This window comes from Neolamprologus brichardi, chromosome 9 (assembly GCF_056152115.1).
Source record: "Neolamprologus brichardi isolate AB-2024 chromosome 9, ASM5615211v1, whole genome shotgun sequence".
Taxonomy (NCBI): Eukaryota; Metazoa; Chordata; class Actinopteri; order Cichliformes; family Cichlidae; genus Neolamprologus; species Neolamprologus brichardi.
The window spans coordinates 23,646,159-23,658,469 of NC_142112.1; the positions used below are offsets into that span (position 1 = coordinate 23,646,159).

General features: G+C 38.4%; 1 long non-coding RNA gene across 1 annotated transcript; it reads right to left on the reverse strand.

The window, feature by feature from the left end:
- Window positions 1–1,172: 1,172 nt before the first annotated feature.
- LOC148101446 (uncharacterized) lies at window positions 1,173–2,671 on the reverse strand. Its single transcript, XR_015719568.1, has 2 exons — window positions 2,171–2,671; window positions 1,173–1,413 (listed from the first exon to the last, which is right to left on the reverse strand). It is a non-coding gene; the product is annotated as an uncharacterized LOC148101446 (long non-coding RNA).
- Window positions 2,672–12,311: the final 9,640 nt, after the last annotated feature.

Here is a 12,311-nt window from a genome sequence, read left to right on the forward strand (position 1 = left end):
TGTCAGACCGGTTTCATTTTCATACTTTGTAAATATCTATGTTGTATGGAGCTTGAACTAAAATGTAAATATGTTTACTGTATTTGTAATGATTATAATCCATTCGCTGTACAGCATAGATGTGTCATGCCGATATCCTAATTCTGTGTATGGTAATCTTGCACCATTGAACTGTTAGTGAATGAGACAACAATAAAAGTGCAAAACGTGCATTAGCAGATGAAGTGCTGCCTGCTTATTTCCTGCTTTATGTGAGCTTCTGCTGTAGTTTATTATGTGCTTTTAATCCCAAGAAACCACCCTTTTACTGTGTCGCACGATAACATCTTCTGATGTTTGGTGTCATCTTCCTGTGATCTCCTGTGAACAGGTGGATTCATTCACTTCAAGTTTATATATGTAGCACCAAATCACAGCAGTCGCTGAACACTGTAAAGACTCCAGAATAATTATGGAGGAACAACATTTAAAGGACTAACACAGACAAAGAATTAATCATACAATGAAGCAATGTCATTTTTAAATGTTTATTTATAAACAGGATAAAACCATTCAAGTATGGAGTGACAAATAAAACAGCAACCTCTGATCTGCTAATTGGGAAACAAAGGATGTCAGTGTATTTTTCAGTGCTAGTTGTCCAAATTGAGTGAGATGACTTTACATTTGAATAGATTTGATTACAAGTTATATTTGGCTTTAATTAAATGCAGTTCAATTTGATTTAAATCAAGCCAATTCACAACATTTTTCTCAATATGCTAAAATTCCCATCGAGACTAGATAAGATTATTCTAAAACTGGTAAAAATACAGTTCTCTTCATGCACAAAATCCCACCCAGTCCCACAACCCAGGATGAATATTCCTTGTGTGTTCTTGAGCTGGACAGAAATTCCTCTTGCTGAGCGGGCGCCACGCCAGCCTCGTGCCAGGCAGACGAGGAGCCTCCTGTCCCAGTCTCGTCCGTCCACTGGGCCCATCACATTCCAGCCCAGTTCGCATTCTGCATTGGAGTCCGTCGCTCGATACCACTGCGGCTCCCCTCACGCCATCACCTGTAAGTTAAAACAAATAGGAGCCAGAACCATCATCGCGGAAGCTGCCCTGGATTATAGCCATGGCGACCCTCTCCCAACATGGCTGCACCCAGTGAACAACAGTGAGATTCAATTCAATTCAATTTTATTTATATAGCGCCAAATCACAACAAAAGTCGCCTCAAGGCGCTTCATAGATACAGAGAAAAACCCAACAATCATATGACCCCCTATGAGCAAGCACTTTGGCGACAGTGGGAAGGAAAAACTCCATTTTAACAGGAAGAAACCTCCGGCAGAACCAGGCTCAGGGAGGGGCGGCCATCTGCTGCGACCGGTTGGGGTGAGAGAAGGAAGACAGGATAAAAGACATGCTGTGGAAGAGAGACAGAGGTTAATAACAGATATGATTCAATGCAGAGAGGTCTGTTAATACATAGTGAGCGAGAAAGGTGACTGGAAAGGAAAAACTCAATGCATCATGGGAATCCCCCGGCAGCCTACATCTATTGCAGCATAACTAAGGGAGGATTCAGGGTCACCTGGTCCAGCCCTAACTATATGCTTTAGCAAAAAGGAAAGTTTTAAGCCTAATCTTAAAAGTAGAGATAGTGTCTGTCTCCCGAATCCAAACTGGAAGCTGGTTCCACAGAAGAGGGGCCTGAAAACTGAAGGCTCTCCCTCCCATTCTACTTTTAAATACTCTAGGAACAACAAGTAGGCCTGCAGAGCGGGAGCGAAGTGCTCTAATAGGGTGATATGGTACTACAAGGTCATTAAGATAAGATGGGGCCTGATTATTTAAGACCTTGTATGTGAGGAGCAGGATTTTGAATTCAATTCTGGATTTAACAGGAAGCCAGTGAAGGGAAGCCAAAACAGGAGAAATATGCTCTCTCTTTCTAGTCCCTGTCAGTACTCTTGCTGCAGCATTTTGGATTAGCTGAAGGCTTTTCAGTGAGTTTTTTGGACATCCTGATAATAATGAATTGCAGTAGTCCAGCCTGGAAGTAATAAATGCATGAACTAGCTTTTCAGCGTCACTCTGAGACAGGATATTTCTAATTTTAGAGATGTTGCGCAAATGGAAGAACGCAGTCTTACATATTTAAGATTTGAGATAATACTCACAAATGCAGGCAGTGGTATACATCTGCCCTGATGTCAATCACACGCGTTGTCTCCTACTGTCGCCGTTCCTGCTGTCGGGACTGGGTGACCACATCACGCTGACGGGTCTCCAGATGAGGCGTCGCACCCCCACAATCACACAGCGGCTCCCTCTTTTCCACCTGGCCTTCATGCGTTCCTCTTCCAATCTAGGGCCTCTCTCCTTCCAGTGCTCAGCTTGCTTCCTTTTAATATGACCTTTAAACAGCTGAACGGACACCACTGGACACACACATGCCTCAGCAGGTGATCACTATCAGCTCATTTGTCCCATGCCCAGCCAATCCACAGTGGATTAAAACAATGTAAAAAATGAAAGACTAAAAATATGTGATACAAACAGAGTAAAATAGTGCAAATAAAAACAACGCTCACAAATAAACACTAAACTCAGAATAAAACCAAAAAAAATGATAAACACAGATTTCTAATGTGTGAAACTCACATACATCACCAACTGAACCTTTTATGTAAACGTTTCAAGTTGCAGCCTAACCTCATTTAATTTTGCTTAGCAAAGTACTTTTCAACTCTAATAATTAGTAAGAGTATATTTCTTATCATCTATTGGTCATCTCACCTGATAAACTTCAATGAACATTATAACACAGGAGTGATTGTCTCTAAAAATGGGCTCCTGCACGCTTGCAGACATTTTTCCATCACAACTTATGGATGATGAATGATTTGATTAAACCTGTGAAAACATTACTGATAACCTTCATGTGATATTACATTAAAGCCAATTTTTTACTAAAATCAGGGACTTTTCTAACTGACCTCTAACCTTTGAGCAGCAGTGTGTACTGTATGTTTGTATGTAACTGTATCTGACCTGGATTTTATCACCAGTTTCAAATACGAATTTTCTTTAAAGTGTGTCTTTAAATACAAATGAAGTTCAACTTTAGAAAGGCTGATGGTAAACTGGCCCTAACAAGTCCACTTTATTGCGTGCTCATTGACTTTCTCCTATCAGAGCTGTTTAACAAGCCCACTTGATACATGCTGATTAATCTATCACGCGTATCAGTGGCTCATGGTTGCTTAAAGCCTATGTCTGAACTTGAGCACAGAGGCAGAGCATCATTCAATTCTTGAATCCCATCATTCAAGGATGACAAACTCCACTTTCTCTGCATCAAGACAGCTCATAACTTTTTAACAGTCTCTCCTGATGGTCTCATATCATCTGCTCTAATCAATAACCATACACTATCATTACAATGTAGACCACAGCTCAAAGGTCTGAGGTGAATTAGAAATGTCTTGTGTTCGTTCTGAATAGGCTCAAATTTGGTTTCAGAGTTAATTACAGCAATTAATCAAAAGCGTAAATAATCATATAAATGCTTAATATTAACACTGATCACAAATCATGAATGATTTTTAATAGAATATCTACAGAGGTGTTCAGAGACCCATTTTCAGCAATAATCCCTCCTGTGTTCAGTGGTACATTGTCTTATTTAATGCAAGTTTTGAGCGAGGGAACCCCACAACCACAACCAAAACAGACATGACGCCAGACCACCAACCTCTGACTTTCTCCCCCACCGATGTTGGAGTGGTCCTGAGCAGGATCAATGTCCACAAGGCTGCAGGTCCTGATGGCATCCCCGGGCGTGTTCTCACAGCGTGTTGTGGGGAGCTTGCAGGAGTGCTCACAGACATATTCAATCTGTCCTTGGCCCATGCTTTGGTACCGGCCTGCTTCAAATCCACCTCCATCGTCCCGATACCCAAAAACCCCAACCCATCTAGCCTCAATGACTACCACCCAGTAGCACTTACCCCCATCATCACTAAGTGCTTAGAGCAGCTGGTCCTAGCACACTTCAAATCCTGTCTCCCCCCCACCCTGGACCCCCACCAATTTGCACACCGCCAGAACAGGAGCACAGAGGATGCAGTCTCCATCGCACTGCACTCTGTCCTCTCACACCTGGACAACAACAACACATACGCCAGAATGCTGTTTATAGACTTCAGTTCAGCATTCAATACAATCCACCCCTCACAACTCATCAGGGAACTGACTGACCTGGGCATCAGTTCCCTCATCTGCAAATGGTTACTAGACTTCCTGACCAACCGCCCCCAACATGTCTGGCTGGATAACCGCTGCTCATCTACAATCACAATGAACACCGGTGTACCACAAGGCTGTGTGATGAGCCCTTTCCTCTACTCCCTCTTCACCCACGACTGCAGACCTGCTGATGGTTCCAACACCATCATTAAGTTTGCAGATGACACCACGGTGATTGGCCTCATCAGTGACAACGATGAGGCCGCCTACAGGGAGGAGGTAGATCGTCTGGCTGAGTGGTGCGACAGAAACAACCTGCTGCTCAACACTGAGAAGACCAAAGAGCTCATCGTGGACTACAGGAGGAATGCTGACCCACATCCACCCATCTACATTAAGGGGACGGCTGTGGAGCGTGTGAGCAGCTTCAAGTTCCTGGGAGTTCACATCTCCGAGGATCTCATCTGGACGACCAACTGCTCCAAAATGGTCAAGAAGGCTCACCAGCGCCTCTTCTTCTTGAGGACTCTGAGGAAGAACCACCTGTCCTCAGACATCCTGGTAAACTTCTATTGCTGCACCATCGAGAGCATCCTGACCAACTGTATAACAGTCTGGTACGGGAACTGCTCCGCCTCGGACCGGAATGCGTTGGGGAGGGTTGTGAAAACTGCCCAGCGCATTGCCGGAGCACCACTTCCTGCCATAAAGGACATCTACAGGAAGCGGTGTCTGAAAAGGGCTGGGAAAATCATCAAAGACCCCAGTCACCCATCACATGGACTCTTCACCCTCCTGCCCTCTGGGAGGCGCTACAGGAGCCTCCGGACTAAGACCACCAGGTATCGGAACAGCTTCTTCCCCACAGCTGTCAGACTCCTGAACTCTGCCTCCTGACATCTAACCCACGTTAACACATGGACTGAACATACACACACCCACAACCATCTACACACACACACAATGGACAACTGTACCCTCAAACACACAATAATAACATGGACTGAACCACCACTCACAACCACTAGCACGTTATATAGCCTCTGTAGAAATTATCCACATATCTCACTCATCTTAACTGCACTACTGTATAGTTCTGTGTAAATAATCATTCTGTACATACGATAATTTTTAATCCTACAACTATTTATAACTTGCATAGTTCACAATTCTGTATAACTGTATATCTCAGATTTCTGTATAGTTTTTTATTTCATATTTATATCCTGTTCATAGCCTGTACATAGCTTGTACTCACTACAGCCTGTACATACTTATAGAATGTTCATAACATACTTCAAACTGTGTACATTATAACATACCATAATAGACCCATTTCTGTAATATACTTACATATCTATATTATTGCTAATATATATTGTAATATATCTATATCATGGCTAAAGCACTTCTGGATGGATGCAAACTGCATTTCGTTGCCCTGTACCTGTGCATGTGCAATGACAATAAAGTTGAATTCTATTCTATTCTATTCTAAGTTTAACACACTAAAGCCTAACTTATCACTCAAAACAGCTTTTTAAGACATTTTAGCACAAACTCAAACTATTGTGGGGATTAAAGAAAGAATAAATGTGTCTGGATCATCCCAGTTTCTGTTTTTAACCTCATTAAACCAAGTTTACATTTTCCTCTAAAGGGGCTGCAACACCCAGCTGCACATAACCTTCACTTTTCTTTCACTCTTTGAATATTTTTCATTTCTTACAATCAGAATTTTCCAATAGATTTGTAGAAGAAAATTATTTTTCTTTCATGCATCACCAACTGAACCTTTTATGTAAACGTTTCAAGTTGCAGCCTAACCTCATTGAATTTTTCTTAGCAAAGTACTTTTCAACTCTAATAATTAGTAAGAGTATATTTCTTATCATCTATTGGTCATCTCACCTGATAAGCTTCAATGAACATTATAACACAGGAGTGATTGTCTCTAAAAATGGGCTCCTGCACGCTTGCAGACATTTTTCCATCACAACTTATGGATGATGAATGATTTGATTAAAGCTGTAAAAACATTACTGATAACCTTCATGTGATATTACATTAAAACCAATTTTTTATTAAAATCAGGGACTTTTCTAACTGACCTCTGACCTTTGAGCAGCAGTGTGTACTGTATGTTTGTATGTAACTGTATCTGACCTGGATTTTATCACCAGTTTCAAATACAAATTTTCTTTAAATTGTGTCTTTAAATACAAATGAAGTTCAACTTTAGCAAGGCTGATGGTAAACTGGCCCTAACAAGTCCACTTTATTGCGTGCTCATTGACTTTCTCCTATCAGAGCTGTTTAACAAGCCCACTTGATACATGCTGATTAATCTATCATGCGTATCAGTGGCTCATGGTTGCTTAAAGCCTATGTCTGAACTTGAGCACAGAGGCAGAGCATCATTCAATCCTTGAATCCCATCATTCAAGGATGACAAACTCCACTTTCTCTGCATCAAGACAGCTCATAACTTTTTAACAGTCTCTCCTGATGGTCTCATATCATCTGCTCTAATCAATAATTACAATGTAGACCACAGCTCAAAGGTCTGAGGTGAATTAGAAATGTCTTGTTTTCTGAATAGACTCAAATTTGGTTTCAGATTGAATCATAGCAATTGATCAAAATAATCATATAAATGCTTAATATTAACACTGATCACAAATCATGAATGATTTTTAATAGAATATCTACAGAGGTGTTCAGAGACCCATTTTCAGCAATAATCCCTCCTGTGTTCAGTGGTACATTGTCTTATCTAATGCAAGTTTAACACATTAAAAGCCTAACTGATCACTCAAAACAGATTTTAAGACATTTTAGCACAAACTCAAACTATTGTGGGGATTAAAGAAACAATAAATGTGTCTGGATCATCCCAGTTTCTGTTTTTAACCTCGTTAAACCAAGTTTACATTTTCCTCTAAAGGGGCTGCAACACCCAGCTGCACAAAACCTTCACTTTTCCAACAGTTTCACTCTTTGAATATTTTTCATTTCTTACAATCAGAATTTTCCAATAGATTTGTAGAAGAAAATTACTTTTCTTTCATGCATCACCAACTGAACCTTTTATGTAAACGTTTCAAGTTGCAGCCTAACCTCATTTAATTTTGCTTAGCAAAGTACTTTAAAACTCTAATAATTAGTAAGAGTATATTTCTTATCATCTATTGGTCATCTCACCTGATAAACTTCAATGAACATTATAACACAGGAGTGATTGTCTCTAAAAATGGGCTCCTGCACGCTTGCAGACATTTTTCCATCATAACTTATGGATGATGAATGATTTGATTAAAGCTGTGAATACATAACTGATAACCTTCATGTGATATTACATTAAAGCCAATTTTTTATTAAAATCAGGGACTTTTCTAACTGACCTCTGACCTTTGAGCAGCAGTGTGTACTGTATGTTTGTATGTAACTGTATCTGACCTGGATTTTATCACCAGTTTCAAATACGAATTTTCTTTAAAGTGTGTCTTTAAATACAAATGAAGTTCAACTTTAGCAAGGCTGATGGTAAACTGGCCCTAACAAGTCCACTTTATTGCGTGCTCATTGACTTTCTCCTATCAGAGCTGTTTAACAAGCGCACTTGATACATGCTGATTAATCTATCACGCGTATCAGTGGCTCATGGTTGCTTAAAGCCTATGTCTGAACTTGAGCACAGAGGCAGAGCATCATTCAATCCTTGAATCCCATCATTCAAGGATGACAAACTCCACTTTCTCTGCATCAAGACAGCTCATAACTTTTTAACAGTCTCTCCTGATGGTCTCATATCATCTGCTCTAATCAATAATTACAATGTAGACCACAGCTCAAAGGTCTGAGGTGAATTAGAAATGTCTTGTTTTCTGAATAGACTCAAATTTGGTTTCAGATTGAATCACAGCAATTTATCAAAAGCGTAAATAATCATATAAATGCTTAATATTAACACTGATCACAAATCATGAATGATTTTTAATAGAATATCTACAAAGGTGTTCAGAGACCCATTTTCAGCAATAATCCCTCCTGTGTTCAGTGGTACATTGTCTTATCTAATGCAAGTTTAACACATTAAAAGCCTAACTTATCACTCAAAACAGCTTTTTAAGACATTTTAGCACAAACTCAAACTATTGTGGGGATTAAAGAAAGAATAAATGTGTCTGGATCATCCCAGTTTCTGTTTTTAACCTCATTAAACCAAGTTTACATTTTCCTCTAAAGGGGCTGCAACACCCAGCTGCACATAACCTTCACTTTTCTTTCACTCTTTGAATATTTTTCATTTCTTACAATCAGAATTTTCCAATAGATTTGTAGAAGAAAATTATTTTTCTTTCATGCATCACCAACTGAACCTTTTATGTAAACGTTTCAAGTTGCAGCCTAACCTCATTTAATTTTGCTTAGCAAAGTACTTTTCAACTCTAATAATTAGTAAGAGTATATTTCTTATCATCTATTGGTCATCTCACCTGATAAAGTTCAATGAACATTATAACACAGGAGTGATTGTCTCTAAAAATGGGATCCTGCACGCTTGCAGACATTTTTCCATCACAACTTATGGATGATGAATGATTTGATTAAAGCTGTGAAAACATTACTGATAACCTTCATGTGATATTACATTAAAGACAATTTTTTATTAAAATCAGGGACTTTTCTAACTGACCTCTGACCTTTGAGCAGCAGTGTGTATGTTTGTATGTAACTGTATCTGACCTGGATTTTTTCACCAGTTTCAAATACGAATTTTCTTTAAAGTGTGTCTTTAAATACAAATGAAGTTCAACTTTAGCAAGGCTGATGGTAAACTGGCCCTAACAAGTCCACTTTATTGCGTGCTCATTGACTTTCTCCTATCAGAGCTCTTTAACAAGCCCACTTGATACATGCTGATTAATCTATCACACGTATCAGTGGCTCATGGTTGCTTAAAGCCTATGTCTGAACTTGAGCACAGAGGCAGAGCATCATTCAATTCTTGAATCCCATCATTCAAGGATGACAAACTCCACTTTCTCTGCATCAAGACAGCTCATAACTTTTTAACAGTCTCTCCTGATGGTCTCATATCATCTGCTCTAATCAATAATTACAATGTAGACCACAGCTCAAAGGTCTGAGGTGAATTAGAAATGTCTTGTTTTCTGAATAGACTCAAATTTGGTTTCAGATTGAATCACAGCAATTAATCAAAAGCTTAAATAATCATATAAATGCTTAATATTAACACTGATCACAAATCATGAATGATTTTTAATAGAATATCTACAGAGGTGTTCAGAGACCCATTTTCAGCAATAATCCCTCCTGTGTTCAGTGGTACATTGTCTTATCTAATGCAAGTTTAACACATTAAAAGCCTAACTTATCACTCAAAACAGCTTTTTAACACATTGTAGCACAAACTCAAACTATTGTGGGGATTAAAGAAACAATAAATGTGTCTGGATCATCCCAGTTTCTGTTTTTAACCTCGTTAAACCAAGTTTACATTTTCCTCTAAAGGGGCTGCAACACCCAGCTGCACATAACCTTCACTTTTCAAACAGTTTCACTCTTTGAATATTTTTCATTTCTTACAATCAGAATTTTCCAATAGATTTGTAGAAGAAAATTATTTTTCTTTCATGCATCACCAACTGAACCTTTTATGTAAACGTTTCAAGTTGCAGCCTAACCTCATTGAATTTTGCTTAGCAAAGTACTTTTCAACTCTAATAATTAGTAAGAGTATATTTCTTATCATCTATTGGTCATCTCACCTGATAAACTTCAATGAACATTATAACACAGGAGTGATTGTCTCTAAAAATGGGCTCCTGCACGCTTGCAGACATTTTTCCATCACAACTTATGGATGATGAATGACTTGATTAAAGCTGTGAAACATTACTGATAACCTTCATGTGATATTACATTAAAGCCAATTTTTTATTAAAATCAGGGACTTTTCTAACTGACCTCCAACCTTTGAGCAGCAGTGTGTATGTTTGAATGTAACTGTATCTGACCTGGATTTTATCACCAGTTTCAAATAAGAATTTTCTTTAAAGTGTGTCTTTAAATACAAATGAAGTTCAACTTTAGCAAGGCTGATGGTAAACTGGCCCTAACAAGTCCACTTTATTGCGTGCTCATTGACTTTCTCCTATCAGAGCTGTTTAACAAGCCCACTTGATACATGCTGATTAATCTATCACGCGTATCAGCGGCTCATGGTTGCTTAAAGCCTATGTCTGAACTTGAGCACAGAGGCAGAGCATCATTCAATCCTTGAATCCCATCATTCAAGGATGACAAACTCCACTTTCTCTGCATCAAGACAGCTCATAACTTTTTAACAGTCTCTCCTGATGGTCTCATATCATCTGCTCTAATCAATAATTACAATGTAGACCACAGCTCAAAGGTCTGAGGTGAATTAGAAATGTCTTGTTTTCTGAATAGACTCAAATTTGGTTTCAGATTGAATCACAGCAATCAATCAAAATAATCATATAAATGCTTAATATTAACACTGATCACAAATCATGAATGATTTTTAATAGAATATCTACAGAGGTGTTCAGAGACCCATTTTCAGCAATAATCCCTCCTGTGTTCAGTGGTACATTGTCTTATCTAATGCAAGTTTAACACATTAAAAGCCTAACTTATCACTCAAAACAGATTTTAAGACATTTTAGCACAAACTCAAACTATTGTGGGGATTAAAGAAACAATAAATGTGTCTGGATCATCCCAGTTTCTGTTTTTAACCTCATTAAACCAAGTTTACATTTTCCTCTAAAGGGGCTGCAACACCCAGCTACACAAAACCTTCACTTTTCCAACAGTTTCACTCTTTGAATATTTTTCATTTCTTACAATCAGAATTTTCCAATAGATTTGTAGAAGAAAATTATTTTTCTTTCATGCATCACCAACTGAACCTTTTATGTAAACGTTTCAAGTTGCAGCCTAACCTCATTTAATTTTGCTTAGCAAAGTACTTTTCAACTCTAATAATTAGTAAGAGTATATTTCTTATCATCTATTGGTCATCTCACCTGATAAACCTCAATGAACATTATAACACAGGAGTGATTGTCTCTAAAAATGGGCTCCTGCACGCTTGCAGACATTTTTCCATCACAACTTATGGATGATGAATGACTTGATTGAAGCTGTGAAAACATTACTGATAACCTTCTTGTGATATTACATTAAAGCCAATTTTTTATTAAAATCAGGGACTTTTCTAACTGACCTCTGACCTTTGAGCAGCAGTGTGTACTGTATGTAACTGTATGTAACTGTATCTGACCTGGATTTTATCACCAGTTTCAAATAAGAATTTTCTTTAAAGTGTGTCTTTAAATACAAATGAAGTTCAACTTTAGCAAGGCTGATGGTAAACTGGCCCTAACAAGTCCACTTTATTGCGTGCTCATTGACTTTCTCCTATCAGAGCTGTTTAACAAGCCCACTTGATACATGCTGATTAATCTATCACGCGTATCAGTGGCTCATGGTTGCTTAAAGCCTATGTCTGAACTTGAGCACAGAGGCAGAGCATCATTCAATCCTTGAATCCCATCATTCAAGGATGACAAACTCCACTTTCTCTGCATCAAGACAGCTCATAACTTTTTAACAGTCTCTCCTGATGGTCTCATATCATCTGCTCTAATCAATAATTACAATGTAGACCACAGCTCAAAGGTCTGAGGTGAATTAGAAATGTCTTGTTTTCTGAATAGACTCAAATTTGGTTTCAGATTGAATCACAGCAATTAATCAAAAGCTTAAATAATCATATAAATGCTTAATATTAACACTGATCACAAATCATGAATGATTTTTAATAGAATATCTACAGAGGTGTTCAGAGACCCATTTTCAGCAATAATCCCTCCTGTGTTCAGTGGTACATTGTCTTATCTAATGCAAGTTTAACACATTAAAAGCCTAACTTATCACTCAAAACAGCTTTTTAAGACATTTTAGCACAAACTCAAACTATTGTGGGGATTAAAGAAACAATAAATGTGTCTG